A 27,025-nucleotide genomic window follows, 5' to 3' on the forward strand; every position below is an offset into this window, starting at 1 on the left:
TGTCATCCTTTTAACATTTGAGTGCCATGTATATTGCTTTAGTGCCATGATTTAAAACATTCTCAATTTGACTGTTTCCAATCCATTCTTTTCAAATATGTTACACTTCAACACTGGGAGGCTATAGCAAGCAAGATCTCTTTAAGGGATTCCAATCCAGCATATTGAGAGACTGCTGTTGTAACAATTTTTATTAAGTTTTCAAATTGGTTACAAAATGAACCCTAATGATATTTTGCACAAAATCTTCTAAAGCTTTTCTTCTAAATATGAAGAAAAAATAGTATTGTTTGAGAACTTTTGATGAGGCCATTTCTGCAGTCTAGCACTTTACAAAAATAAGGGTAGAATTGAGTCTTGAAGCCACTAACTGTAAAGCCATAGTTTTTTTTTAAGCACAACAGTGCTGAAATACCATGGCTAATTCATCTGGCATATGGAATTGTGAAAAAATAATAGGAAGGTTTTATTTTAATTTTGCAGAGTATAGTGGTTTTAATAGGGAATTAAAACACTTGAAATTTAAAAACAGAAACTTGCAAAAACCTCTCAAAAGCAGCTACTGTTTTCCTCTGAAATAATCCAAAACGCAGTATTCAGTAACCTATGCATGCAAATCTCTTTCTGGATATTATTTTAGCATGCCAAATAACAGTATGATAGTTGAAGTGTGTGCAGGCACAGACTTGGGAGTAACTTGCATCATTAATGAGACTTACCTGGAGAACTCTGTCTAATTTGTATTAAATAGCTTTATTCAGGGTGAGTCTTGACTTAACAAAGTTATAAGAATGCTGTTAGGTTTAAACTTGGAGAGAACAATTAATGCTGTTAGGTAAAAATAACAGATCTGAATTTTAATGAATCAGCTTCCAACAAAGGAATTCATATCAGGGTGTACTCCTAGAATCTCAAATACAGGAGTGTAATATTTAGGTGTTTATGGTGTTGGAAGATTGGATTTTAGGGAAAAATTGTTTCTTGATTGATGGCTTGTTATGTTGAACTGATAGAATGCCAGATGATGGTACTTGGTTGTTGGCATCACACTAATTGGAATGCAGAAGGACAGATTTGTACTACTGTATAGGATGAAATGTTAATTTTGTGTTTAATTTCACAGCTTGTTAGCACAGTTTACAAAAGCTTAAAGTGAAAAGGATGAAAGATGTAGATAACTAGACAGAATTAGATGCATAACTTGTTTTTACCCTTATTGTTCATGTAAATAATGTACATGCAGAGGGCTATATAATCTATTTCTAATATTGCTATATTATAGTTGGTTGGCTGCATCCTCCCCCACTTTTATATAAAAAAGTAATTTGCATTGGTTGAAATATATGGCTCCTGAGATAACCACAGTTGGTCCTCCACTTGCAACCGCAATTGAGCTCAAAATTTCTGTTAAGTGAGACATTTGTTAAGTGAGTTTTGACCCATTTTACAACCTTTCTTGCCACAATTGTTAAGTGAATCACTGCAGTCGATAAGTTAGTAACCTGGTTGTTAAGTGAGTCTGGCTTCCCCATTGACTTTGCTTGTCAAAAAGTGGCAAAAGAGGATCACATGACCCTGAGACGCTGCAGTGGTCATAACTATGAACCAGTTGATAAGCATCTGAATCTTGATAACACAATCATGGGGATGCTGCAAAGGTACCTGTGAAAAATGGTCATAAGTCACTTTTTCAGTGCCGTTGTAACTTTGATCACTAAATGAACTGCTGTAAGTCGAGGACTATCTGTAATGATCTTTTGCTTGTATGATGCAAACTTTGGCTATTCATGTACATGTACATGTAATTCTCACCTTATCGACTGCAGCTGGGATGATTAATTCCATTGCTAAGTGACACGGTTGTTAAGTGAAAAATCAAGTGACCTACACCCTAATTATGAAGGCAGTTTGTAAATTTTGACTGCAGTCTTTAAGTGAATCACCTGTGATTGTTACACACAATGTCACTTGACGGCAACTTCCTGCCAGTTTCCCCATTAATTTTACTTGTCAGAAGCCAGCTGTGACTGTAACCATTTTAAAGGCTCCGCGGTTGTCAAGGGCCCAAATTGCAGTCATATGACTGCAGGGACACTGTGATGGCAGCAACTTCGAGAACCATTGTATTCAGTGCTGTTATAACCTCAAATGGTTGCTGAATGTATGATTGGTAGGTGAGAACTACTTGTAATAATTTTCCTATTAATTGCTCTATTACTCTTTGCAGTATAAATGTATATGTTGGTTTTTAAAAGTAACAACTTTATTAGGCCTAATTTTTAAGAACAATTGACTTAATTTGATTTGATTTACAACAAGTTGTCCTATGCTGCCAATGATGTATTCTAATGGTTACAAGGAAACATATTAATAGGAGTGTCAAATGGAAACAAAACTTCAAAAATGCAGGGTGTGGAAATTCTGGAAACTTATATGTGAAAAAGTATGTAACTGAGTATAAGCAAAATTGGTCCATAAACTAAGACACCTATTTTATTTAGAGTACTAGAGCAAAATAACAAGAGTGTTGTGGTATCTCAAAGATTAACAGATTTATTGTCACTTCAGTGTTTATTACAGTCAAATTGGTAATGGAAGAATTTTTTTTTTATTAAGATATTAAAAGACCTTTCTGTTTCTGCAGTAGCAGAGTAAAACAACATATTGACTCTGGATGGAAAAATGCCAATAATAATTGGGGTGGAAACCTATTGTACTATATTGTCTTTGTCTCAGCTGACTAAATTTTTTTTAAATGTCATAAATGTAGAACTTTAATTCCCCTAAATCAATTGCTATTAAGTGCTTGCATACAAATGAACTGATTAGCCTTAATTAAAAGACATGAGCATTTCACTATCTCAGCTGGCAATTCTGGGTGTTGTAACTTAGTATATCTGAAAGACACTGGATTAGGAAAGAGTAGACTATAGAAATATATAAAAGGTTTTCTACAAAGACTGAACATGTGTCTGGAGGTTTGATGATTAATAATGCAGTGTGTCATATCTACTCTGCACTCTTTACAAATCTGATGCTATTATGATATTTAACATAGTCTTTCAGAATACAAAATAGATCAGAAAGTCTGAACTCAATTTTTGAAGCTCCAATATCATTGTACTGTAACAAAATTTAAAAGCAAAATGCCAATTTTCATCAATACAATATTTGCTTAACCCCACCATGCTGAAACTACTTGTTGAAGGAAAAGTCTTCATCAGGGTTCAGTCCAAGCCGGGAATAAACAACATGGCAACTGCTTTATTGAAGAGGAGACCCAGACAGGAAGATGGCTCTGGAAGAAAAGAGAGCCTACAGGTTTTATACCCTCTTGGGCTTTTGTTTGGAGTTGTTTCCTGTTCCTGTTTGAGGCTTTGTATTTCCTGTGTCATGTATTTTGACCTGAGTCTGAGTGTGCCCCTTTGGCATTTGTGGGTTAATCCTATTATATCCTGTCCTAGAGTTTGGGTTAGGTATGTAGATTTTAGGTGTCTTTGTCTTCCTGAGGTTCTAGTTCAGTGGTTCTCAACCTTCCTAATGCCATGACCCTTTAATACAGTTCCTCATGTTCTAGTGACCCCCAATCATAAAATTATTTTCGTTGCTACTTCATAACTGTAATTTGGCTACTGTTATGAATAGTAATGTAAATATCTGATATGCAGGGTATATTTTCATTGTTACGAATTGAACATAATTAAAGCATAGTGATTAATCACAAAAACAATATAGCAATGCTCGCTGGAGAAGCTTACTCTTCCTTGCTCAAAAATGTTGGGAGGGAGGGAAGGGGAAGGAAGGAAGGAAGATTGAAGGGGAAAGGAAGGAAGGAAGGAAGGAAGGAAGGAAGGAAGGAAGGAGAGATTGAAGGGGAAGGGAAGGAGATGGATGGATGGATGGATGGATGGAAGGAAGAAAGGAAGGAAGGAAGGAACGAAGGAAAGATTGATCTTTGGAGAGTCATGTTTTTCCAGATGGTGATGAATTGCAACTCCCAGTATTCCCCATTCTTACACAGTGCTTTTTAGGGCTGCTGGGGATGATAGTCCAATAAGGTCTGGAGACACACATAGATGCCCTCTGACGGCGAGGGAGGTGGGCCGGGCAGCGCGTGGGAGGCTCTGGCACAGTGCGGAGGGCGGCCGGGGGCAGAGTGTGGCCAGACAACCAGGAGGTGTGGGGACCGGCTCGGTGCCGCAGCTCAGCTCAGCCAGCAGCAGCAGTAGCAGCAACAGCACGTTGCTAGAGCAGGGTGGGAAGAGAGGGGGCAATGGTGGCAAGTCATGAAAGCAGCATCCACACGTTCAGGGTGCAAATGCCTTGGACGGTTTGGCTCCCCCACCCCTTTATTTATTGATCTGCCACAAGCTCGTGCAAACAAGCCCCGAGGAGTTCTGAACGAGTGGTTGTTTAAAAAAAAAAGCTTTAAGCAATGAGGCAGAAAGGGGAACTCGCTCATGGCTTTTTTTCCCCTTTCTTGGCGACTGGGAAGGCAGCAGCCAGAGACGCCACTGCACAAAGGGAGGCCGAGAGAGGGACGAGGGGAAAAACCTCACTCAACTTTCGCCCTTATCAGACCTGGTTCCCTTCTGGTCGACCCCCACCCACCCGCCCCCTTCACCTCCTGCTACAGATCGACGCTACCCCTCGGGAGTATTTCGCCAGGCTTTTTTTTTTTTACCTTGGCCCTGCGCTTCTCCCGACGGAAGTCAGGCAAGAGGACCTGAAAGATGCCGAGCAGGAGGTTCATAGCCATGGCGACGTGGCAGTAGCTGCTCTGTGATGGGTAGCGCAGTCCCACCATGCTACTGAGGCGGCTGCTTTCCTATATGCCCAAGCTGGCTGGCCGAGCCAGCCTTGAGCAGAAATTCTTACTAGTGTCTCGGTTCCTAAGACCATCGGAAATATGTGTTTTCCGATGATCTTAGGCAACCCACGTGAAAGTGTCGTTTGACCCCCAAAAGGGTCGTGACCCACATGTTGAGAACCGCTGTTCTAGCTGAAGGGCTACAACCTTCCTGAATGGATTATTTACATCTGCATTTCTACAGAGCTGGTTTCTGCTTGGGGGAGGGAGACTTGGGGCTATTAAGAAAAATTGGGCATACTTTTCTGCCTCTTTAAGATCCTTTGAGGAAATATAATATTCTGCCCTTTTAATATTTCCTTTTCTTGGGGGAGTGACTTTCCACACACCGCAGACCTCTTCACTCCTCTTCACTCCACGGTGTGAATGTTGGGCTCAAAATTTCAGCTCTGCACATTCCAGTGACACTTGTCATTAGCCACTCATGTTGGGCTCTTCAAGGGTGCAAAAACAAATTTATGGATATGTTTAAAAAATCCTCTTGACGTTTTGATGTTAGGAGAGGGAAACCCTCTCTGCTGCTAGAGATGGATCAGCTTTGCCTTCAAATTCAGATCTAACTTACAGTGCACAAGCTTGAACTTGCCTTGTTTCTCACCTTTGGCCGAGATAATGATTTGCATGGCAGTGGAAAGTCCAAGAAAAACAGAGTACCTTTTAAGTGCAAATATTCACTGCATTTTTGTATAACCTGATTTCATCATGCAAAACCCCAACACATTTTCAGGCCTCTCCAGCTTTCAGAGTTTGGCTTGTTATGCCAGTTCTTTATTTTTTGTGATCAGCAGCAGCAAAAGGGCTGTGGGAATACAAATCTGAGAACTTTTGGCTAGCTTCATGTTATTCCAACTGCATGGCTGGCGTAAACACAGCTTTCTGTTGCTAGCAACTCCCTTTTTGTCAGCTGCAAAAGAGGAGCTGAAAATAGCCTAGTTAACAGCTCTGTTAATTGTTAGCAACTAACTTGCTTCCAAAAGAAAGGAATGCTTACATTTGTGTCAGAATTACCTTCTTCTGGTCCTACTTACAATATATTAGACAGCTCAAATTACAGACTTTCTCTTAATGCTCAATCAAACATTTATATCTCATTTGTTAGAGTGAGTTTGAGTTCTAAAGTAAATAGGCAGCTAGAACAAATACATGCTATAAACCTAATTCTGCCAAAATTTGCTGCAGTGCTTCCCTTTATTTACAATGCTCCTGACTGGGTGTTTGCAGTACATTACTCATATGTAATAGGAAGTCAGATTTATTACCATCAAGCAAGTGTCCTGTTAGGCGCTACTGTTACTCCAATTTAACTCTGTTCTTCACAGTAACTGTACAAATCTAGAACCCTGCAGTGGCTTGTTTGCTTTTGCATGCTAACTAAGACCCCGTTACTTTCGTGATAACGCAACATTAAAAGTTAGGATTTGTTCTTAGCCTCTGACTGGTTGTTTATGTCCCAAGAAATGTTCCTGGTTGTAGACTTCCTGATTTTCGTTTGATGTTCCTGAAGATAAGTTAAGCAACTAAGGCTGTGTGTCTTAGAATGTCTGCTTCGTAGCCTTAAGCTAGGCTAATATTTTAAACCAATACTTTATATAGACATCTCTTTGCAGCACAGTTCTGATATTCCTTATAATATGCCTCATTAAATTGTTTAAGTTATAATGGTACAGTACAGTGTATTTAGTCTTTTTTATTCATGATTATCTGTCTTAACTTCCCCCAAATGCCATTTATTAGTTGTTGATGTTAAGCAATGTGAGAGTGCTGTTCACTTTTAAGGCTGTTGTGGATTTGTCTTCTTGCAAGAATACCTTTTACACATCCTGCTGTGTTGCCTTCTTCTCATTTATTGCTCTTAAGAGTATCTTCAGTCTCAAGCACTGGAGACGTAGAATCCACCAATTGGTTAACTCTGCTTTTCTGCCCATTAGACCGGATCAGCCAACTTGTCACGCCCGTCCTGGGGTAGCCACTCACCCATTCTTGACTCGATCTTCAGCCCAAGCGGACGTGATAGTTTTGGCTCCTGGTCTAAGGCAGGTAATAGAGGCTAAAATATTGGTGGATTCTACTCATCCCATTCCACAGTTATTTCTACAGCACTGGGACCAGCGCTGTGTAAAATAACCTGTGAAAGGCTTGGGGAGGTGGTACAGTTACAGCTGAGGTCTCAGCTCACCCCAAGGGAAACCCCTCTCCAGCTGCTCAGTCTACAGTCTGAGCCTAACTACCCCCTGGGGCGGGGACTTCTCCACGCTTCCCCCCATACCTGTTTCAGTTCCCTCTTCAGGGAAATCCCTCTCCAGCTGCTCAGCGCGGCAGCAGAGCTTCTCCAAATGGGGGGATGTGAGGATTCCTCTTTCATTTTACCTTCCGTGTCCATTGCTAGGATGACGGAGAATCGGCGGTGCTCTGGGGGGGCGAAAATTCAGTTGACGTCATCCCTGACTCGAGAAGCCAAACGGTTCCTCACCACATTAGATCGGAGGCTGCCGTTCCTTCCGAGACCCATTTAAGCATCCCAATCTTGGTGGCGGTGCTCCCGTCATCATTTTCGAAGCCGGGGCACGTGAAAACAAAGAAGGCATCCGATTCCTGTCTTCTTCCATCAAATCTCCCGCCGCGTAGCCAGAAGTCCTCCTTTTTTCGCGCCGAATCTCTGGCAGCCGAAGGGGACACTTCCACCTTCTTCCTCACAGAGCTAGCCCGGCCGCCATTTTAAAGACCGGGACAAGCGGCACTAAGGAAATTAAAGCTAAACTTAAGCTCCTTAGGAGCGAAAAGGCATTTGTAGGAGCATAGAGCTCTTATCGGCTTTCCTAAATTTCTGGCTTCTTACAGGGGAGTGGAGGACCGCGTGGTCGCTCAGGCCAGCATCAGCGATCTTATTATGCCGCCGCTCCTCCTCCCCCCTCCATTGTTCCATACAGCCTCATTTCCTTGCAAATGACTGTCAATTAACACAAAAAACCCTAGGTAAATAATTAAATAACTTAACAAACTATAGTAGTAGTAGTAGTAGTAATAATAATAATAATAATAATAATAATAATAATAATAATAATAATATACAAAAAAGTGACATTTAACACATTGGCCAACCCTGGTGCACATACCCTGACCGCATCTCCCTATTATTTCAACCCCATCTGCTGCAACTGGGTGAACGTAAGAAGGGCCGGATCCCAAAGGGGTGGGACAGCAGCAATCCCTTTACCGGTCAGGCAGTCAGGAGAGTGGGATGACCACTCCCTGCTACACCTGCTTGCCCATCTCGCCAACTGATCCCCTGCCAGAGCACCCTCTCGGGTCACTGAGATAGCTCACCTAGGATGGAGAAGTCCACGGTGTCTCAGCCCTTGAGCATCGCCTCCCCTCCCACCAACTGCAAAAGACAAAAATCCTCCAAACAGGAAGCGGCGGGCAGGATCAAAGCAAAGGCCAAATCCATTTCTGGAAGAAAACTTTCCAAGTTGGCTGAGAAACAGGCTAGCAGAAGGCACCAGACCTTGGAGAGGGAATTCTCCAAGGCACAAAAGCAGGCCAAGGCAAAAGCGGAGCAAACAGAGGAAACAGCCTTTGACCTCCCCTTGGGACTTTCTGCCCAAGGAGTATGGTTCACGGAGGGGTCCTTCCAGACTTCTGAGGCAGGTCCATCTACATCCATACCTGAGGCCACGTTCACACCCATAGCGGCAGGACTCAAGGGGGCGGAGTCTGAGTCCAACCCTCCGAGGATCGTTTGCAAACTCTGATTGAGCAGATGTTCCTCAGAATGATGGCTAGGACTAACCACGGATTGAGAACCAAATCCGTAATGGCCATGCCCCCATCCAAGTCCCAACCAGGGCACGCTGCATATCAGGATTCCCCTTCCTCAGTAGGGAATCCTCTCCCACGGAGGACGACCAACACGACATGTCATGGTGGGAGGAGGAGGACTCTCCTCCAGACCCCCGTCCATTCGGAGGGGTGTTCAATCCTGTCTCTATTCCACAGAGCCAGTTCAACAGCAAACATTGGCCTGGACCACATCCCTCAGCCAGAACCACTGCCCGGTTCAGATCCATTGTTTTTAGAACCTGTGGTAGCTCAACACCACATCCCCTATCCGATGCTCTTCCAAAGTACCATTAAGAAACAATGGTCTTCACCGTGTACTTTCCCCACTCCGGGGGGAACAGACAAGAAGTTGTTCAGCACAACATCAGAACAGTCAGAGGACCTCGATGTACCAATGGTCGACGAGCCCTTTGGATTGCTTTTCTCCCCATCTGCACTGTCGGGAAACATGGCGGAGGTATTGAAATCCGACGACAAGAGGTGGGAGCTCACATTCCGCAGGACCCACCAGGTGGTAGCATGGGCAGTAAGAGCCGCTACCTGCGCATCCTTTTTCGCAAGGACCTCCCTACTCTGGATTCGCCAACTCCAAGCCAGACTTCCTTAGGAGGAGGTTCAGACACAACAGGACCTGAGCATGCTTGCTGCAGCATCAGAGTATGTCTCTGATGCCACGTTGCATGCAGCCAGGTTCTCATCCAGAGCAATAGCATCCAACCTCTCAGCATGCAGGATGCTATGGTTCAGGCACTGGCAAACTGACCCACAGGCTAAGTGGCACCTAGCCACGGCCCCCTACCAGGGTGGACTATTATTCGGAGAGGCGCTGAACCCTTATCTCACTGAAAATAAGGACAAGCGGAAGGTGCTGGCTCACTCCAGCAGGCGGGCTGACAGACGTTCAACCCCATATGTCCAAAGGCAGTCCTTTCGGGCGGGATCGGGCTCAAGCTTCTCTCAGCCCTCCCAGCCATTCTGACCTTACACTCCTTTCACTCCCAGGCAAGATTGTCAACCGGACAGGTCCGGATCCAAACCCAGGCACCAAACCCAGAGCAAGCGGCCCTTTTGGGGAGGAGGCCGTCCCTACAGAAGGTTCAAATGACTCCCGAACAACCCTCCCCATAGGTGTCAGACTGGCATATTTCACCCACCAGTGGGAAGCCATCACCTTGGACACCTGGGTCCGACAAAACCATTCGCCTCAGTTTGTTCCTGGAGTTCGTATCCAACTCCCCAGAATGTTTTGTCCCTTGCCCCCAGCCAAGGAACTCCGCCAAAAGCAAACTCATGCGAGAGGCCATCTGACACCTCCTAGAAATAAAAGCCATAGAGCAGGTACCAGTGGGGAACCAGGGATGGGGATTGTACTCCATCCTCTTCGTGGTTCCCAAGTCTTCGGGGGGATGGAGGACAATCCTAGACCTCAAGGGTCTGAACCATCATATTGCTCATCGAAAGTTCAAAATGAAAACCCTCCGATCCATCTTGGGCAGCATAAGGCACGGGGACTTCCTGTCGTCCATAGATCTCACGGAAGCATACCTTCACATTCCCATTGCCCCCAGTCACTGACGGTTCCTCAGGTTCTGCTACGTGGGGTACCACTTCCAGTACAGAGCACTGCCGTTCAGCCTCTTGTCAGCCCTGCGTGTGTTCACCAAGGTCCTGGCAGTACTGGCTGTGCACCTTCGTTCAATACCGGTGCGCGTCCAGTGCTACCTGGACGACATCCTCATTCAGTCACCTTCCCCGCAGGTCACGCATTCGGACCTAGCATTGACAATCAAGGTCCTCCAGGAGCACGGGTTTTTGATCAACTTTCAAAAAGAGTCAGTCCAGTCCATCCACCCGCCTCCTACACCTAGGCACGATCATAGACACACTCGGGGCAGGTCTACCTGTCACAAGAGCGTTGCGACAGCATACGATCCCTTGCTCTACAGGTACGCAGGGAACAAACAGCTCCCCTGATCATTCTTTCTCAGCTGCTGGGGAAGATGGTATCATGCATAGCAATAGTACCCTGGGTGAGGCTACATTCCAGGAACCTTCAATGGTTCCTCCTTTCATTCCAGAGACTGAGACTCAGCTCCTTCAACAGACAAGTAAGGATACCTCCAGAAACATTGCGGTTCCTCAAATGGTGGTCATCACCAGCAGTAGCCAGAGGGTCATACTTCAAGGAATCCGACCGACTCACACTCACAACGGACGCCAGCCTGTTCGGTTGGGGGGGGGGGCGCATCTGCAATCCACGTAGGTGCAGGGCCAATGATCCCGGGGGGATCTGGAACACAACATCAACTAGTTGGAGCTAAGGGCCATACACTTAGCCCGTCATCTACACAACAAGGTAGTCCTCACAGATGTGTCCGCAAAGGCACATGTGAACAGGGGGCACCCAATCCAGGTCTCTCATGACAGAGGCCCAAGCCCTGGGAGACTGGGCGGAAGCCAATCTCGCCTCCATCAGGGCCGAACACATCTCGGGGGAGGCAAACAGTCAAGCGGACTTCCTGAGCAGGTCAACCGTGGATCACGCCAAATGGAGTCTGCATCCGGACCTATTCGCGGAAATAACACAGAGGTTCGGGAGACCAGTCGTAGACTTGTTTGCATCCCAGACAAACGCCCAACTCCTGAGGTTCTTCTCAAGGTTCCCATCGTCGGGGGTGGAGGAAATGGATGGCCTACGTTGCCCATGGCCAAAGGGACTGCTTTACATGTTTCCTCCTCTTCCGCTGATCCCGGCAACCATACACAAAACATTGCAGGAGTGGGTGGAGATCATACCCGTAGCCCGACACTGGCCACGAAGACCGTGGTTTGCAGACCTGATGAATCTCTCCAGGTCCCCCCCATGGAGGATACCCCTGGACCAAGTATCACTCAGCCAAGGGGACCTACAGCACCCAAAACCCCAATGGCTGCAGTTAGCCACCTGGCACTTGAGCGCCAGGTCTTGAGCGGGGAATCGTACCCGCCCAAGGTAATCTCCATGATCCAAGCATCCCGCCGACCAGCAACAAATCGCATCTATGACTCCACTGGGCGAAATTTCTGCAACTGGTGCGAGAAGCAAACACACCAGGTCTTGGGCCTAACAGTTGCAAACGAACTAGAATATTTGCTCGACGGTCTGGACAGGGGCCTAGCACCGAACACTATTTGCAGACAGGTCGTGGCCTTATCCACCCTACTCACCTGTGCCAATTCGGTCTCCTTGACACATCATCCCAGGATTCGTGCATTTCTTAAGGGCACCTCCAATGCAAAACTGCCTGTGGTTCACAGATACCCTATATGGGAATTACCACGGGTCCTTAGGGCCTTTACCAAGGCACCATTCGAACCCATCAAGTCTTGCACTCTGAGAGCCCTATCCCTCAAAGTAGCCTGTCTGGTCGCCGTAACCTCGGCCAGGTGTATTTCTGAGCTCGCGTCTCTGTCGGTCAGGGAGGACCTCTGCACCTTCCATCAGGATCGGGTGGTTCTCCGATTGGATCCAACCTTTGTCCCCAAGATTAATACCCTGTTCCATAGGGCCCAAGAAATCGTCCTGCTGGATTTCTGTGCCAAACCGTCTCATGCCCTGGAACGAGAGTGGCACACACTGGACGTCTGGAGGGCACTACGACACTATATCAAATGAACGGCACCCTTACGCAAATCGAAAGCTCTCTTCGTGTCTTTTCACCACACCTCTAACAGACAGAAGGTGTCCGCCTCAACCATAGGCAGGTAGATCAGACTTTGCATCGCGGAAGCGTATCAATCACTTTCTCTACCACCACCAGGACAAATCACAGTGCATTCCACTCGCAGCGCGGCGACCTCCATGGCATGGGCCACTCAGTCTTTTATCGAGGAGATGTGCAGGGCGTCGACATGGTCTTCGCCTTCCCCTTTCATCTGACAGTATAAGATAGACCATTTTGCCTCTGCAGATGCCTCCTTCGGCAGGAGGATCCTGCAACAGGTAATTTCTGCAAACACAGTTTCGACCTCTTCTGTTTCCCACCCATTGGGACAGTGAGGCTTTGGTATGTCCCATTGGTGGATTCTACGTCTCTAGTGCTTGGAGAAGGGGCGTTGGCTTACCTGAACGCCTTTTCTCAGCACGGAGACATAGAATCCACTCCCACCCTTAAAGTCATCAAGATCATATCAGGGAACCGGGAGCCATCACATCAAATTGTAGTCAGCTGCTTCACCTTCGTCAATTATGGAGGAGTGGCTACCCCAGGACGGGTGTGACAAGTTGGCTGACCCGGTCTAATGGGCAGGAAGGCAGAGTTAACCCATTGGTGGATTTTACATCTCCGTGCTGAGAAGAGGCGTTCAATGCCAATGCCCCATCTCCCTTACTCTTTTTGAATACTCAAAGCAGATCAGTGATCACTTCAGTGGATGAATAATTCCTTCAACAGACAGTAGTAGGGAGCTAAAACCATTTAAAAATCCTAAGTGACAATTATTCTGTGTTATGAATAAACAGTGATTATAAGAAGAGACTAGAAGAATATGACACAGTAGGTTTCACTGACCTATCATTTTACAAATAGAGTACTTTTGGGTGTAGCTTTCCCCAACTTCCTGTCTTCCATCTCCCATAATTCTTCACCAGCATGGGAATTTGAATCCCTCATTTTGAGAAGGAATGAGGCCGGGAAAGGCTGGTATTTTTTCTTACTATGCTGAAGTATACATTTACTGTTATTTTGACCTCTAGTTCTGCCCGTATATATTTCCGGTATTGTATGCTAGTTGCCAGAGCATTTTGAAGGATGGAAAAGGAAGATAGCATGGCTGGGAGAGTAACTGCAGATTGAGGTGCTCTCTTTCCCTTCTTTCAAAAATAGACTGTGGAGTTGAACTATCTTTTATAATAGTGAAATACTATTCTCCCATCTGTCCAGAAACGGACAGTACGGTAGTGGTAGGTCACCTTCCTCCAAGTTGTTTATTTTTTTTTCCTTTTGTAGACTAAATTACACTCTTGTCATTTTGTGGTGTTCTTCTAACCAAGTACTAATGAGATCCAACTCTGCTTAGCTTTCTATGATTGGCCAAGATCTGTTGGGTGTGTCCTATGCTGTGTAAGCTTGCACTAATTCTTCATCCAGATGCTTAATAAACATTTAAGGAGTAACTTGGATTGTGTTAGTCACTAAGAATTTAACTTGAGTTTCAAGTTATCTGTGTTTATATTACTGTTGAGGTATACAGTATCCCTTGACAAGAGTAGGAAGATCAGCTGGCTTATCCATAGTAAAGTCTGTTTTCCACAGACTTTCTCCTGTCATGGAGAGCTGATAAACCAAACTCAACAAAGGCTCACAGGCATTGTAGATATGCATTGACCATGCTGGTATTCCCAACAGGGTCTTATAGATAGCTGTTTTGGACATAAAAGTCTCCTAATTGCCAGTATTATAAGGAATTATGAAACTTGTACAACACATCTGAAGGAAGTAACTCTGAAAAGGATTGTCTTCATTATAGTAGTGCAGGGGTGTCAAACTCAATTTCATTGAGGGTCACATCAGCATTGCGGTTGCCATCGGGGCTGGGTGGGTGTGGCCATGGTGGGTGCAGCCTACTGGGTGAGTGTGGACAGAGTGGGTGTGGCCTACTAGGTGGGCATGGCCAGCTCTACATCGTTTGCGTCAAGGGGGCCTGTGGGGGCCTGGGCAGGAGTGGGATAGATCTGAGGGTCTCTGGCAGAAGGGAGTTGGACCAGGACAAGTGCCCAGGCATGGTCCACTGGCGGACCCTCACTGTTCCTATTAGGCCATGCAGGGGGGGGCTTATGGAGCTAAGACTGAATGCGTTTCAGCATAGATGGCCACCACAAAATTGTACATTGGCTCCTGGCTGGCCTGGGCCAGGGCCAAGGCAGAGGGGGTCATTCCCTCACTGTTTCCAGGATGGCTTCACGGGCCACATGAAACCACTTTGTGGGCCGCATCCGGCCCCCAGGCCTTGTGTTTGACATGTCTGTAGTAATGCAATCTTTTTTTTAAAAAAAATCTAAATTTAAACTTATGGTGTTTCAGTTGTTTGCAATATTTCTCAGTTGTCCTTGAATCAGTGGATTCTAGTTCAGTGCACAACAGATATAAAAAACCTATTCACACTATACATCCTTTTTCAAAACTATAAGCTGAGAGCTCTCAAAGATCTGTACTCTCTAAAACACCAAAGCCAGTAAAAAATGCACTAACCTCTTCTGTAAAAATGCGTAATGCCGGTTTAGTTTGCTCCATGTCGGAGAGAACATTTCTGAGCCAGGACACCCCTGAAGAAAAGACCTTGTCCTTCAGGCACGCTCAGGCTCAACTTTACCCTGCAGTTAATAGCAAAATTCAATTTCTACTGAAGCCACCTTGAGCGACAAAGATCGATCAAGGAATACTCACAATAAGCTTCTGCTCTTTAAAAGAGACTGCATAAATTAGGTAATACCCTTCTGAGCCCCCAAATCACAAGGCCTTTTTCCAGTCAGGATTTACTGTTTTGGCCATCATCTGTCCTTGTACTGAATCTGAATCCTGGCATTGCTTTAGCGAACCCTACCGTGAGAGCTCAGCGCTCAAGGTGAGAGATCAGCTTAACTTGTGATTGTATTGACAAGACTCCGCTCATTTTTTCCTCCTTCTTTTTCATGGGCTGGGTATGATTTTTCTCCCTTCTCCCCCTGCCAGTTGTTTCTTTTGTGGTGAAATGAAGCAACAAAGGCTGGAGGGTGGAGATACCTCCATGTGCAGAGAGGTTTCATTTCCTTAGTCAAGCCTCCAGGGTATAGGAATGCTGCCGTCACTCCACTTCAGGCAGCAGTAGGTGGTGAGTGGGAGGAGAAAGGCTGGTTGCCATCTGCAAGAATTTTAATCATGCTTAGTATTCACATAGCTTGAATTGGTTGAATTTCATTAATTGGATCGATAGGAATTTGCATGTGGAAGCATATTTTCAAGCCACAAGGGATGTGGGGACTTCTGGCAAATTTTGACCCATATATCCAAGCACACACTTGCCTGTCACTTATTACCCTCATTTGGAGCAGTATCTGTTGTGATATGTGTCAGTTTTCATGGCTCCATATGACAAGAATAACACATTTTGCTAAGGCTACTTTGTCAATGTCATGGATCAGATCCTGACTTCTTATAGAATAGCAGATTCCTTCTTTGCCAAAACTTAATAATGTTTGGGGCACTAATGAAATTGATTCTTATTTTATCTTATTGATTTGTATCCCGCCTTATTTCCCTGAAAGAGGATTTAAGGCAGAAAACAAGCATGAAAGAAAGAACAATAAAAATGGTAGGCACCCAATATTTAACCATAAAAGCTATATTGCGTTCAAAGTATGCTTTTAACCTAATCTCTGGTTATAGCCCTTGAATATAGTAGCTTCAATACATTAATAAATTCATATAACACTTGCAGTATGCTTCCTTTCTTCAACATGCATAAATATTAGTTACTGAAGTTTACAGGATATGGCTAAAACAAAACAAAAATGCAGCCTTTGTGTCACTTGTTTTTAAAGTCAGTATATTTCTACTGATAATAAAAATGGATTTAGGGACTAATTTCCCCGTTGTATAATGGAGAACGGTTAATTTTAAAAAATGTAATAATGTAAAAAATTGCTACTCTCAGTTGCGGTAGAACATAATGAGGGAATGCTATTGTATTTGTGTCTTGTTTATGGATGTTCTTTTTAAAAGAACCTGGTTGGTTATGGTGGCAGCAAAATCCTAATTAAATGGGTCCAACAGAGTCCTCAATTACAGATTCTCTGTAGCAGCAGTTCTCAAATTTTCTGCATTTCTGACCATTAAATATTTGGAAAATGCAAAGACTGCCCAATAAACAAATATCCCATTTATTTATTTTCCTTTTTAAACCATGCAAATGCATGTTCACTCAATATCACGTGAAGTGTTAATACCACTTTACAGTGCCTTGGTAAGGCCACATTGGAATACTGCATCCAGTTTTGCTCGTCACGATGTAAAAAAGATGTTGAGGCTCTAGGAAGAGTACAGAGAAGAGCAACAAAGATGATTAGGGGACTGGAGGCTAAAACATATGAAGAACGGTTGCTGGAATTGGATATGTCTAGTTTAACGAAGAGAAGGACAAGAGGGGACATAATAGCAATGTTCCAATATCTCAGGGGTTGCCACAAAGAAGAGGAAGTCAAGCTATTCTCCAAAGCACCTGAAGACAAGAAGCAACGATGGAAACTAATCAAAGAGAGAAGCAACCTAGAACTAAGGAGAAATTTCCTGACAGTTAGAACAATTAATCAGTGGAACAACCTGCCTCCAGAAGTTATGAATGCTTCAACACTGGGAAGTTTTTAAGAAGAGACTGGACAACCATTTGTCTGAAATATGGTATAGAGTTTCCCTTTCCCTTCCATCATCATCATCATCATCATCATCAGATTAATATAATTGTGGGAAAAGTAATGAAGATAGTTGGGTTTGTATGTCCTTTCCCAGTCTGTCCAGTTTTAAAAGCTGTTTATTTCTCAGTGTTGTATCCCCAAATTCAATGCAGAATTAAATATTATTACTAGAATTAATTTGTGTACCCCATATCATAATTGTCATCTAATAGTAACAACTCTTAGCATAAATCTGCTGGACAGGGATGTTCTTTAGTAGAACTTTTTTGAGTAATAAGTCTTTTCTATCAGGGAAAGAGATCTTCACAGAGAAAGAACACTTGATCATATGATTACATAGAAGAGCTGTGTAACATCAAATCACTGACAGGTAGTGAACTTGGGGAGGAAGGAACTTAAGTAGTGAACCAGCTGATTGGGGAGGGCCATCTGGAAGTTCTCTGTGGATCATTAATGTCCAAGGTCCAGTTATTTAAGAATTGATGCTGTATTGGGACAAATGTATATAGTAGAGTTTCTCAGTGTATGATAGGAAAAGAGAAAGCATATGAGCTCTGGTATCGTAGCATATGTTTTTTTTTTTTTTAATTTCATTAACAGGGCTAATACTTCAAGCAAAGGTCTTGTTTCATGGGATTATTTGATCTGGCAAATAGCAGAGATTGAATCTTGGATCTTTTATATGTGGACTGTGTGTTTTATACTGGTCTGTGGTCCCTTCTATATTAATCTACTCTGCAATCTTTTTATACCACTTTGCCATGAAAGTCCATGCATATGTTACTATTCAACCCATGCTAACCTTGCAGTTAAGAAGAAATATAAACTAAGACTAAGTGACTTCTACTAGAACAGGCATGTCAAACTCGCAATGTCTCGGAGCTTTTTCGCCATTGCCGGCAATGGGGTGGACACAGTTCCAGTATGATGAAACCGGCCCGCGGGCCAGCAGTTTTGACACCCCTGTACTAGAATGAGTTTTAGTTTTATCAGATTACCTGGAATTTGATACGATGATAATAGAACCAAGTGAAATATTAAAGTCTTGCCAGTAAGTCATAAAAGTGCTTAGCTTAGGGATATTGTTTTATCAATGTGCTTTAACCACACAATCTTTATTTAAGCCTTTTGGAGCTTATTGTTTGTGAATGTTTCAGTGCCTGGGGTGTGACTCTTACTTGAGCACAAGTGATCACTTAAGTGGTAATTAACATGGTTCTTTGATTATCTAACATATTAGTTTCTTTGCTAAGGTAGTCAAATGGTACAAAAAATTGTGTGTTCATTTGCCCCATTTCTTGAAGAGAATGACTAGATTGACACATTCTGCCTTGCCATAAATTAGTTGGTTTGATTTTTTTCTTATTTAGCCAAAACTTCATTATGACATAGAAAAACATGGACTAGTAGAATGTGTGAACTAGGGAAATATTGTATTTATATTAGACATGTTAAAACATACATGGTAGTTTTATTACTTATTTTAAGTTTCTGTACAGATAGCCCTCTACTTTTGACCAAAACTGAGCCCCAAATTTCTGTTGCTAAGCAAGACAGTTGTTAAAGTATGTTTTGCCCCATTTTACAACCTTTCTTGCCACAGTTATTAAGAGAATCACTGCAGTTATTAAGTTAGTTACATAGCTGTTAAGTGAATCTGGCTTCCCCATTGACTTTGCTTGTCAAAATGTCACAAAAGGTGATCACATGACTCCAGGACGCTGCAGCCATCATAAATATGAACCAGTCGCCAAGCATTCGAATTTTGATCACACGACCGTGGGGATGCTGTAAACAGTCATCAGTATGAAAAATGGTCATAAGTCACTTTTTCCATGTTGTTATAACTTCAAATGAAGAGATCCCATTCTTTAAAGGGCTTGTACAGAAATCAACTTACGATTCAGTTCTCTACATACTTATTTGGGATTTCATTGAAATTTCATGGCATGGGGTGAGGTAATCTGGGGGACTGCTTTTCCTTGATTACATCTGCTCTCCCCCCATCAGATTTGGCAGAGAAGGCATGCTTTGGGTCCCATCTGCCAGGGAATTATATCTGGCAGGTCCCAGGAGGAGGGTCATCTCTGCCATGGTGATGGCCTTATAGAATCTCCTCCCCCCAGTACAATTAACTCTATCTCTCTCCATATTCCGTAGTCCCTCAAGACGTGGCTCTGGTATCAGGCCTGGGGGGCCCCAGGAATGGGGAGCTTTTGCAAAGGCTCTCTTACTGCAGTTAATATCCTTTCCTGTGCCTTTTTTAATAGTTCTTTTTAAAGTGTGGTTGTTTTGTGTATTTATTGATTTTTAATTAAGCGCTGTATGCAGAGTTGGAGTTAGTCCTGAGTAAACATATATAGGATTGCACTGTAAAGGATATATATAAGTCTGCTTATGACTATTAACGTAACTAGGAATAACTGGGATAGCAGTTGACATTGAGGAGGAGGATTGCAGGAGGCTCTTGACAGATGGGCAGCAAATGAAGCATAATGTTGTTAGAGGTGGGGTCATGAACCTCCTGATTGAAATAGAAGATATGTAGAGATTAAATAGAATATAAAAGAACAGGATTCATTTTTCAGAATTGTTTTTCAAAATTGAGGGAAGGAATCTTGTATAGGAGAGTTAATGTGAAGGGATATTGCTTAAATTGTGTAATTTTGGCAAATATTTTAACTCCCAACTGACCTACTTCTTGTTTATATGCCAGATTTTTATACTATGGTACTTTACACATCAAGCTAAAGCATCTGCGATCAAAACAATGCTGAATAAAATCAATATCTAGCTGCAGAAGGGAAGCATATCTAATAATATTGCAACACAGCAGGGAAAGTAAACAGTGTATCTGGAGGTCTTTGCTAAATAGGAACAAGCAGAAAATGAAAGCTCCTGAGACACCATTTTGGGATACATCATTGTAACAGTTCATTTTCTATGATAGGAACATTCCGGAACAATTCTCCCTTCAAAGATCATAATGACCCTAACTCTTTTATAAGGCCATGAAAACCTGATTGATTATGGGCCTAATGCCCTGACTATGTTAAGGGTCACATTTCATGGCTATATTAACATCTGTGGCAAGGGTTAGGGTTTTTCTATTTTGTATTTGTTCTGTATTTTATATTTTTATGATGTATGCAACCTAGAGTCATTTGATGAGATGGGTGGCTGTAGAAATCAGATAAATAAAAATAAATTTAAATATTTACAAAGTATTCTGCAGATCCATAGAAAAGAAAAGTCCATATTTATGCAACGATTTTTATTAGAACCAGTCAAACTATAACACAAGATTTTTCCATAGCCAAGTGGTAGAAAATGCAGGGAACCATGGAGAAACAATTAAAAGAAGACTAGAGTGTATGTTGTAGCAATGCTATCTGCAACTTAGACTTGATCTCAGTTGGAAAAATGCTGATTAAACATATTAGTTGCTTGTATTTGTGGGGCATATGAAGTTGCACTTTATGTTCTGGAACAACAAAATAATGGCTGAGTTCAATTTTAAAATATAAATATCAATTGTAAAACAGGGTGGATAATAATAGATTTAAAAAACAAAACATTTTTTTATTTAAATCAGATTTTTTTGTTTTTATCAAATTTATTTTAATAAAATGCTTTTGGAATAAAAATCTATCTAAATATAGTTTTCTGTTTAAGATACATTAATAATTTAGTTTATTCAGCATGAAATAGAGCTTAGTTATGTAGGACGAGGCTGTATATTCTGCAATATTTACATTTTTGGTATCAATGAATCCAAGCTCTGCAAGCTGAGAACATGCATTTGCATTGATGCATTTACACAATTTTACAGTAAATTGAATCTTTTTGTGTCTTGAGCAAAATAGTTGATTTGCAAAATAAGCAGAGAACAGAAGCAAGGATAATATGGCAATTGATTAATTTTAATTGGTGCACTAAGCAAAAATGAAAACAGAGAATCTGAATTTTGTTATGTTGCCCAATGGAACCCTTAAAATGTAAATTTTTCTTCAGATAGTAAAAGAAATTCTTGTAGTAGACTGTATAGTATCTTAAATGGTGAAATTTAAAAGTTGTTCCTTCAGATATGCTGGAAGACAATAGTTACCCAGAGGGATTGTGCTAAATAAAAGTGCCACATTTTCTCAGTTTGAGTCATAATCATAGTTAACTTGCTATTATGTTCAGACTTTCTCAAGATTCCCATTGAACTGAATAGAAATAGCTTTTGAATATGTAACGTCTGTATTATCTTAAAAAAACCTACTAAGATGTGTCAGTATTTTCTTCATAAGGAAGATTCAGACTGAGAATTGGCTTGGCAAATTATGTGGCTGACAAAAGACAAAGTGAGAACGTAAAACTCATTCTTCTGTGTAATGTTTAATTATGCCTTTTCCTTCCAAAGAACTGATACTGGTATACTGGTTGAAATGCAAAACATTTCAAATTTGAACCCCATCATTTCAAGTTTAAAACATTTGTTTTTAATGGGAAGCTTTTGTTTTACATTTGGCATAACTTGTTTTGATCATCTTAGAATTTTATAAGGTTAAAACTTCCAAAATGATTAAGGCCACCTATTTCAAGTGCAAAATATAAGTTTCATACTTGTTGAAGGAAAAGCAGGTATTTCAAATTTTAGTTTTTGGGGGGGAAGGGGCTTCTGAGGAAGAATCAGCAAACTGAAGACTGTTCTACTCTGGAAGAATGAAGTGCTGGTGAGTAGACCAGCTCTTTGGAATTCCTTTCCAGATAAAGAGAGGATTTGAGATTACCCACAAATGCTCTACACAGGTAGCCCTTGACTTACAACAATTAAGCCCAAACTTTCTGTTGCTAAGTGAGACATTTCTTAAGTAAGTTTTGCCCCATGTTCCAACTTTTCTTGCCACAGTTGTTAAGTGAATCACTGCAGTTGTTAAATTAGTAATACAGTTGTGAAGTGAATCTGGCTTCCCCATTGACTTTGCTTGTTAGAAGGTTGCAAAAGGGGATCACACTGGGACACCTCAACCATCATAAATATGAGTCAATTGCTGAGCATCTGAAATTTGATCACTTGATCCATGGGGTTGCTGCAACGGTCATAAATGTGAAAAATGGTCATCAGTCAGTTTTTCAGTGCCATTGTAGCTTTGAATTGTCACTAATTTATTGTAAGTCAAGGACTATCTGTACATTTGCTACCTGCAATGAGACTGAAAGAGCTCTGGGAGACCAGGGGAAGTTATATTGTGGTCAGTGCCTTTAAGGATACTGGATTCACATGCTTTCTTTTCTAATCCCTTTTGAAAATTATTGTTTAAATGTTTTTCAGCTACTAGGAACCTTTGTATTGACAAGTCTGAACACACTGGGTGAATTTCCTTCAGTCCTTAGTGAAATAGGTTTTAAATACAACTTTTGGTACTTAAACATTGTTTTGGAATAAACAGCAGAAGAATGATTAGAAGTTTGATCTTAGAAAGTTACAAACGGACTGCAGTTGTGCCCAAGTTGACAGATTGTGTAAGATTTAGAGAAAAGCATCAGGAATTACATCAGCTTATAACTTACAGAAAGTCATAAACAATCTTTTGAGAAAAAAATCTTTTATAGCCAAGCCTAGAGTACTATAAAAATCATTTTATGATATTTTTTTCTTGCTTGGAAATGAATTTATAAATTGGAAAGCATTAGCTTTGGAAGAAAAATTGGAGGGGAGCAGAATCCAGTGCTTAAAGGATATTTATTACTCTCTGTAACTTATTTAATCATTTATATTTCTCAATAAATACATAAGTATGTTCATATTTGGGGTTATAGGCATGCAAAAATAGTTTATTTTGGGGGAATGTGCTGTTAGCTGTTATTCTGGTTTGTATGTGATTATTCCTGAATGTAACAACACACAGAATTGAGCTGTCAACCCTGTTCTCTCCACATATGGTGCAAACAAAATGACTCTGTATGATATCAACATTTCTTGGGGAAAGGTAAGTTTTGCAGACCCTGATGCTATTTGTACAATTTAAAAAAAAAATGTGTGAGATTGGTTGTCCTGACAGTCAGTATAACTGGCTCAAAGCCACACCATGAATCTCTGTGCCTAAAGATGGACATGAATCTGGGTCCCGTTCCTAGGCTAACACCTTTACCACCTCACCACCCAAAACCAATAATGAAGGACAGTGGTTGGGATGATGATTTTAAGAGAAGTTCCAACTTCAGGGAAAATATTCCACAAAATTCAGGAGCAGAAACTAGGAAGCACTGATTCCCAGAGGTATTTGATGAACTGTTATAGAGATGTTCTGACAAAACGAAGCCTCCTTCCTTGGCTCCTAAGTGCTGCATTAATGCTTCAGGAACTCCTGGACGATTGTTTGTTTTAATTGCAAATGTGCTGGTTTGGGCAAAGCTGTCTGTCTTAGAAACCACATTCTGTAGTTGTAAAAAGAAAAACGAAAGTGAACTGAAAGTATTCCATGTGGGTTAGAAAGGGTTAGTAGCATTGAAGAGGTTTCTGCTGCTTAGTAGACAAATCAAATCAAATCAAATCAAAGCAGAGAGAGGAGATTTGCATATTCATCTTCAAGTGAGAGGGTGACCTGAGGGCAGAGTTGGCATGCTATACTGGGGGGGGGGCAGGGGGAGGAGAAATAGTTTAAGGGAAAAACTTGCAGAAGATGGTTTATACCTTCTATGGTTACTGTTTGGGGCCATTGTTTAGCCGTTATCTGACACAACATGTCTTAGTTTTTTTCCTTCTGAGAAAAAGTTGTAGCCTCACATCTAGCCAGTATTTACTGTGGACTTGGTGCAACTTGTGAATAAGCCATACACAAAGAGAACTTTTTTACTTTTGCTTAATTGAGGTGCTTTCACAGCCTGGAGAGAGTCTAAATGCCTGCCTTGGCCTTTTCTTCTCCAGCTAGTACACCAAATGCAAGTACAGTATCAGTTGCATTTGAAGCAGACATTTTCCACCCGTGTGTGTGTGTGTGTGTGTGTGTGTGTGTGTGTGTGTGCACATACTTGTGTGTCAGAGATATTTTTGAACTCCCAAGCAGAGAGCTTTTCAGCCTTGGTGAAGGAACGCCCTAGCTTGCTAATGCTGGGTTGCAGGGTGCCTCTGCTTGCAGCTCTGTGGAGGAGGGAAGGTTCACCAAGGGTAAGCGGAGGAGGAAGTGAGTCAGTGACACGGTAAGCCTGTGGTCCACATGCAAGGAAGTAGAGATGGTCTGGCCCTGGGAAGTAGATGTTGCAGAAGTTTCCTGCAATTGCTTCATTCTCCCTTTGCTTCAGGTGCAGAGTTTGGCTGCCAAAACAAACAAACAAAAAAAAACAACAACGAGAAGACCTGCTAAGAGCAGTTGAAGGAGAAATAAATTTTTATTCTTAAGAGTTGGTGTGAAAGTGAAATGTCTATATAGATCAGGAGTCCCCAATCCCCGGGCTGCGGGAGAGATGGGCAAGCACGTGGATGTGAATCTCCACTCGTGGGAACAGTGAACAAGCATGCACGAAGCTCCACTCACATAAGTGGACTCTGTGTGCGAGGAGCATCACACTGAAATGCAAGCACCTGCCCCTCACACAAATGGAGCTGTGCATGCATGCATGCATGTGCCTGCCACTCACACGCCCTCACCCCCATTCCTGTGCTGGACTGGGCTGCCAAGCTGGAAAGGTTGCGGACTATTGATACAGATAAATCCATCAGATGTCTGTTTGAATGCGGAATCTACTATGCAAGCCCAATATTCTGTATAGACAACAGCATATATTTTAATGTGCCTTGCTATTGTACAGGTAATCCTCGACTTATATTGCTAAACGAAACATTTATTAAGTGAATTTTGCCCCATTTTACGATTTTTCTTGCCACAGTGGTTAAGTGAATCACAGCACTTGTTAAGTTAGTAATATGACTGTTAAGTGAATTTGGCTTCTCCATTTATTTTGCTTGTCAGAAGGTCACAAAAGGGAAGTCACATGATCCTGGGATAGAACAACTGCCATAACTATGAATCAGTTGCCAAACATCTGAATTTTGATCACATGACTATGGGGATGCTGCAACAGTTGTAAGTGTGAAAAATGGTCATAAGTCACTTTTTTCAATGATGTTGTAACTTTGAACGGTCACTAAATGAATTGTTGTATATTGAGGACCACCTGTAGTTGTATTCTTTCAGTTGTGTTCTCTAATAACATTTTCTTCATCTCTAATTTTTCCAGATGTATTAGACAAGTATTTTAGAAGCATTGAGTTATTTGTTTATCTGTGCTGGAGGTAAGCTGAGTCAGCACTGCTGTCCAAGATGACCCCAAAGGTTATGTTAAAGTAGGCTTTTCAAATTCCTTCTGTTTCTCTTCACACATCTCACCCATTCTTTCTTTTGTTGTGGTTATTTGCCTTCTAAAGGGAAAGCTTGTAGACAGCCTTCCTTTGTATAGAAACTGAGAGACAGTTGCATTACAATCAGTTTCCTTGTGTGGTCTTGTGCACGTTGAAAAGAGGCCAGATTCAAGTTGTCTTATCAAGTCATTCTTATTACAGTTGGTATTACTTTTAATTAACCTTAATATATGTGTACAACATTTAGCTAAGTGTTGGTGATTATCTGGGAGTGGCAACAATTTAGAAGGAGGAAAGAACCCATTGGCACTCTTTACATTATGAAGTTGGGAAAAAAATAAGTGGACTTCCCCTTATGCCTTCAACTCAGTAGTTCAATTGAAAATCAACTTATCCAGTGTGGATCTTCCCTGCTGTGTACACATGGGTGCCTCTCTAGGAAGAGTGTCTGAACTGGGGCTTCATCAGTTTTATTTCTCTTGCTTTTTTGTTGACATTGATGGTAATCTCTATACTTGAAAAGTATTATGCCTCTGTGAAATGGAAGCTGCTTACACTGAAAATAGACTAGAGAATATGTATAGCTAGAAACCTCCATTGTGTTGATCAGATAGGACCCATCCTCAGAACAGAAGTTCCAGAAAGCAGGATCTCAGCTACTCTCTTTTCCTACTGGCTTTCCTAGTATATAATGCACGACATTGTGGATTTGCCTAATGAATACTTAGCCACCTTTCCGGAGCAGCTCAAAGTGTATCATTTAAGTTCCAAAGTTGTTTATTAGCATTGTGCATCATACAACAGATTAAAAAGACATGAAGAATCTTAACATTTGGGTGTGTAGGACTAATTCTGTTACCAGCTAGGGCTCTGTAAAAGGAAAATTGGAATAGTGTATTAGTCTACTACAGTGGTTCTCAACCTTTCTAATGCCCCGACCCCATAATACAGTTCCACATGTTGTGGTGACCCCCAACCACTTACACATCACCGGGTGCCAGGGGTGTGGCCAAAGAAAAGGGGAAAAAATGGCGGACAGCCTTGTTTGGCGACCCCCATGAAATGGTCGTTCGACCCCAAATGGGGTCCCGACCCACAGGTTGAGAACCACCGGTCTACTACATTATATGTCTGTCTCTGTTTAATGGTAGGTATATTCCTGGTTCCTTTGATTAAACAATGTTATCTGTTGAGATCTTGGAAGCATGCTTTCTCTATTTCTCCCAGTGCCTGCTCTTTATAATGTTGCTTTTCTGCTAACGAAGATTTAGGGAAGAATGCTATCCTTTATCTGTGATTTGTCATTGAATTGTGCAATCCCGAGGATTCTAAAATTTTAGAAATGAATCTGGGAATTGCATGAGGTTTGTAGTTTGTCTGCCTTGGGTTAGTTCTTTGGGTTTAGCATTATTTATGTAATAGGCCACTGTTGAATTCTATTCAGATGCTCTAAACTGGCATATTACCTGTGAGCAGTAGAGACTGCCTGTCTCCTCTGTAAGCAAGTGCATTAATTGGTTGTCCATAAATAAAGTTTCGT

The 27,025-nt window shown here is 42.1% G+C and overlaps 1 protein-coding gene across 5 annotated transcripts in view; it reads left to right on the top strand.

Annotated features, from left to right (window-relative positions):
- The window catches only part of MIDEAS (mitotic deacetylase associated SANT domain protein), a 90,948-nt gene that overhangs the window by 27,322 nt on the left and 36,601 nt on the right, over positions 1 to 27,025 (top strand). The window lies entirely within an intron of this gene.

This window comes from Crotalus tigris, unplaced genomic scaffold (assembly GCF_016545835.1).
Source record: "Crotalus tigris isolate CLP2741 ecotype Arizona unplaced genomic scaffold, ASM1654583v1 scf7180000017545.3456711, whole genome shotgun sequence".
Taxonomy (NCBI): domain Eukaryota; kingdom Metazoa; phylum Chordata; class Lepidosauria; order Squamata; family Viperidae; genus Crotalus; species Crotalus tigris.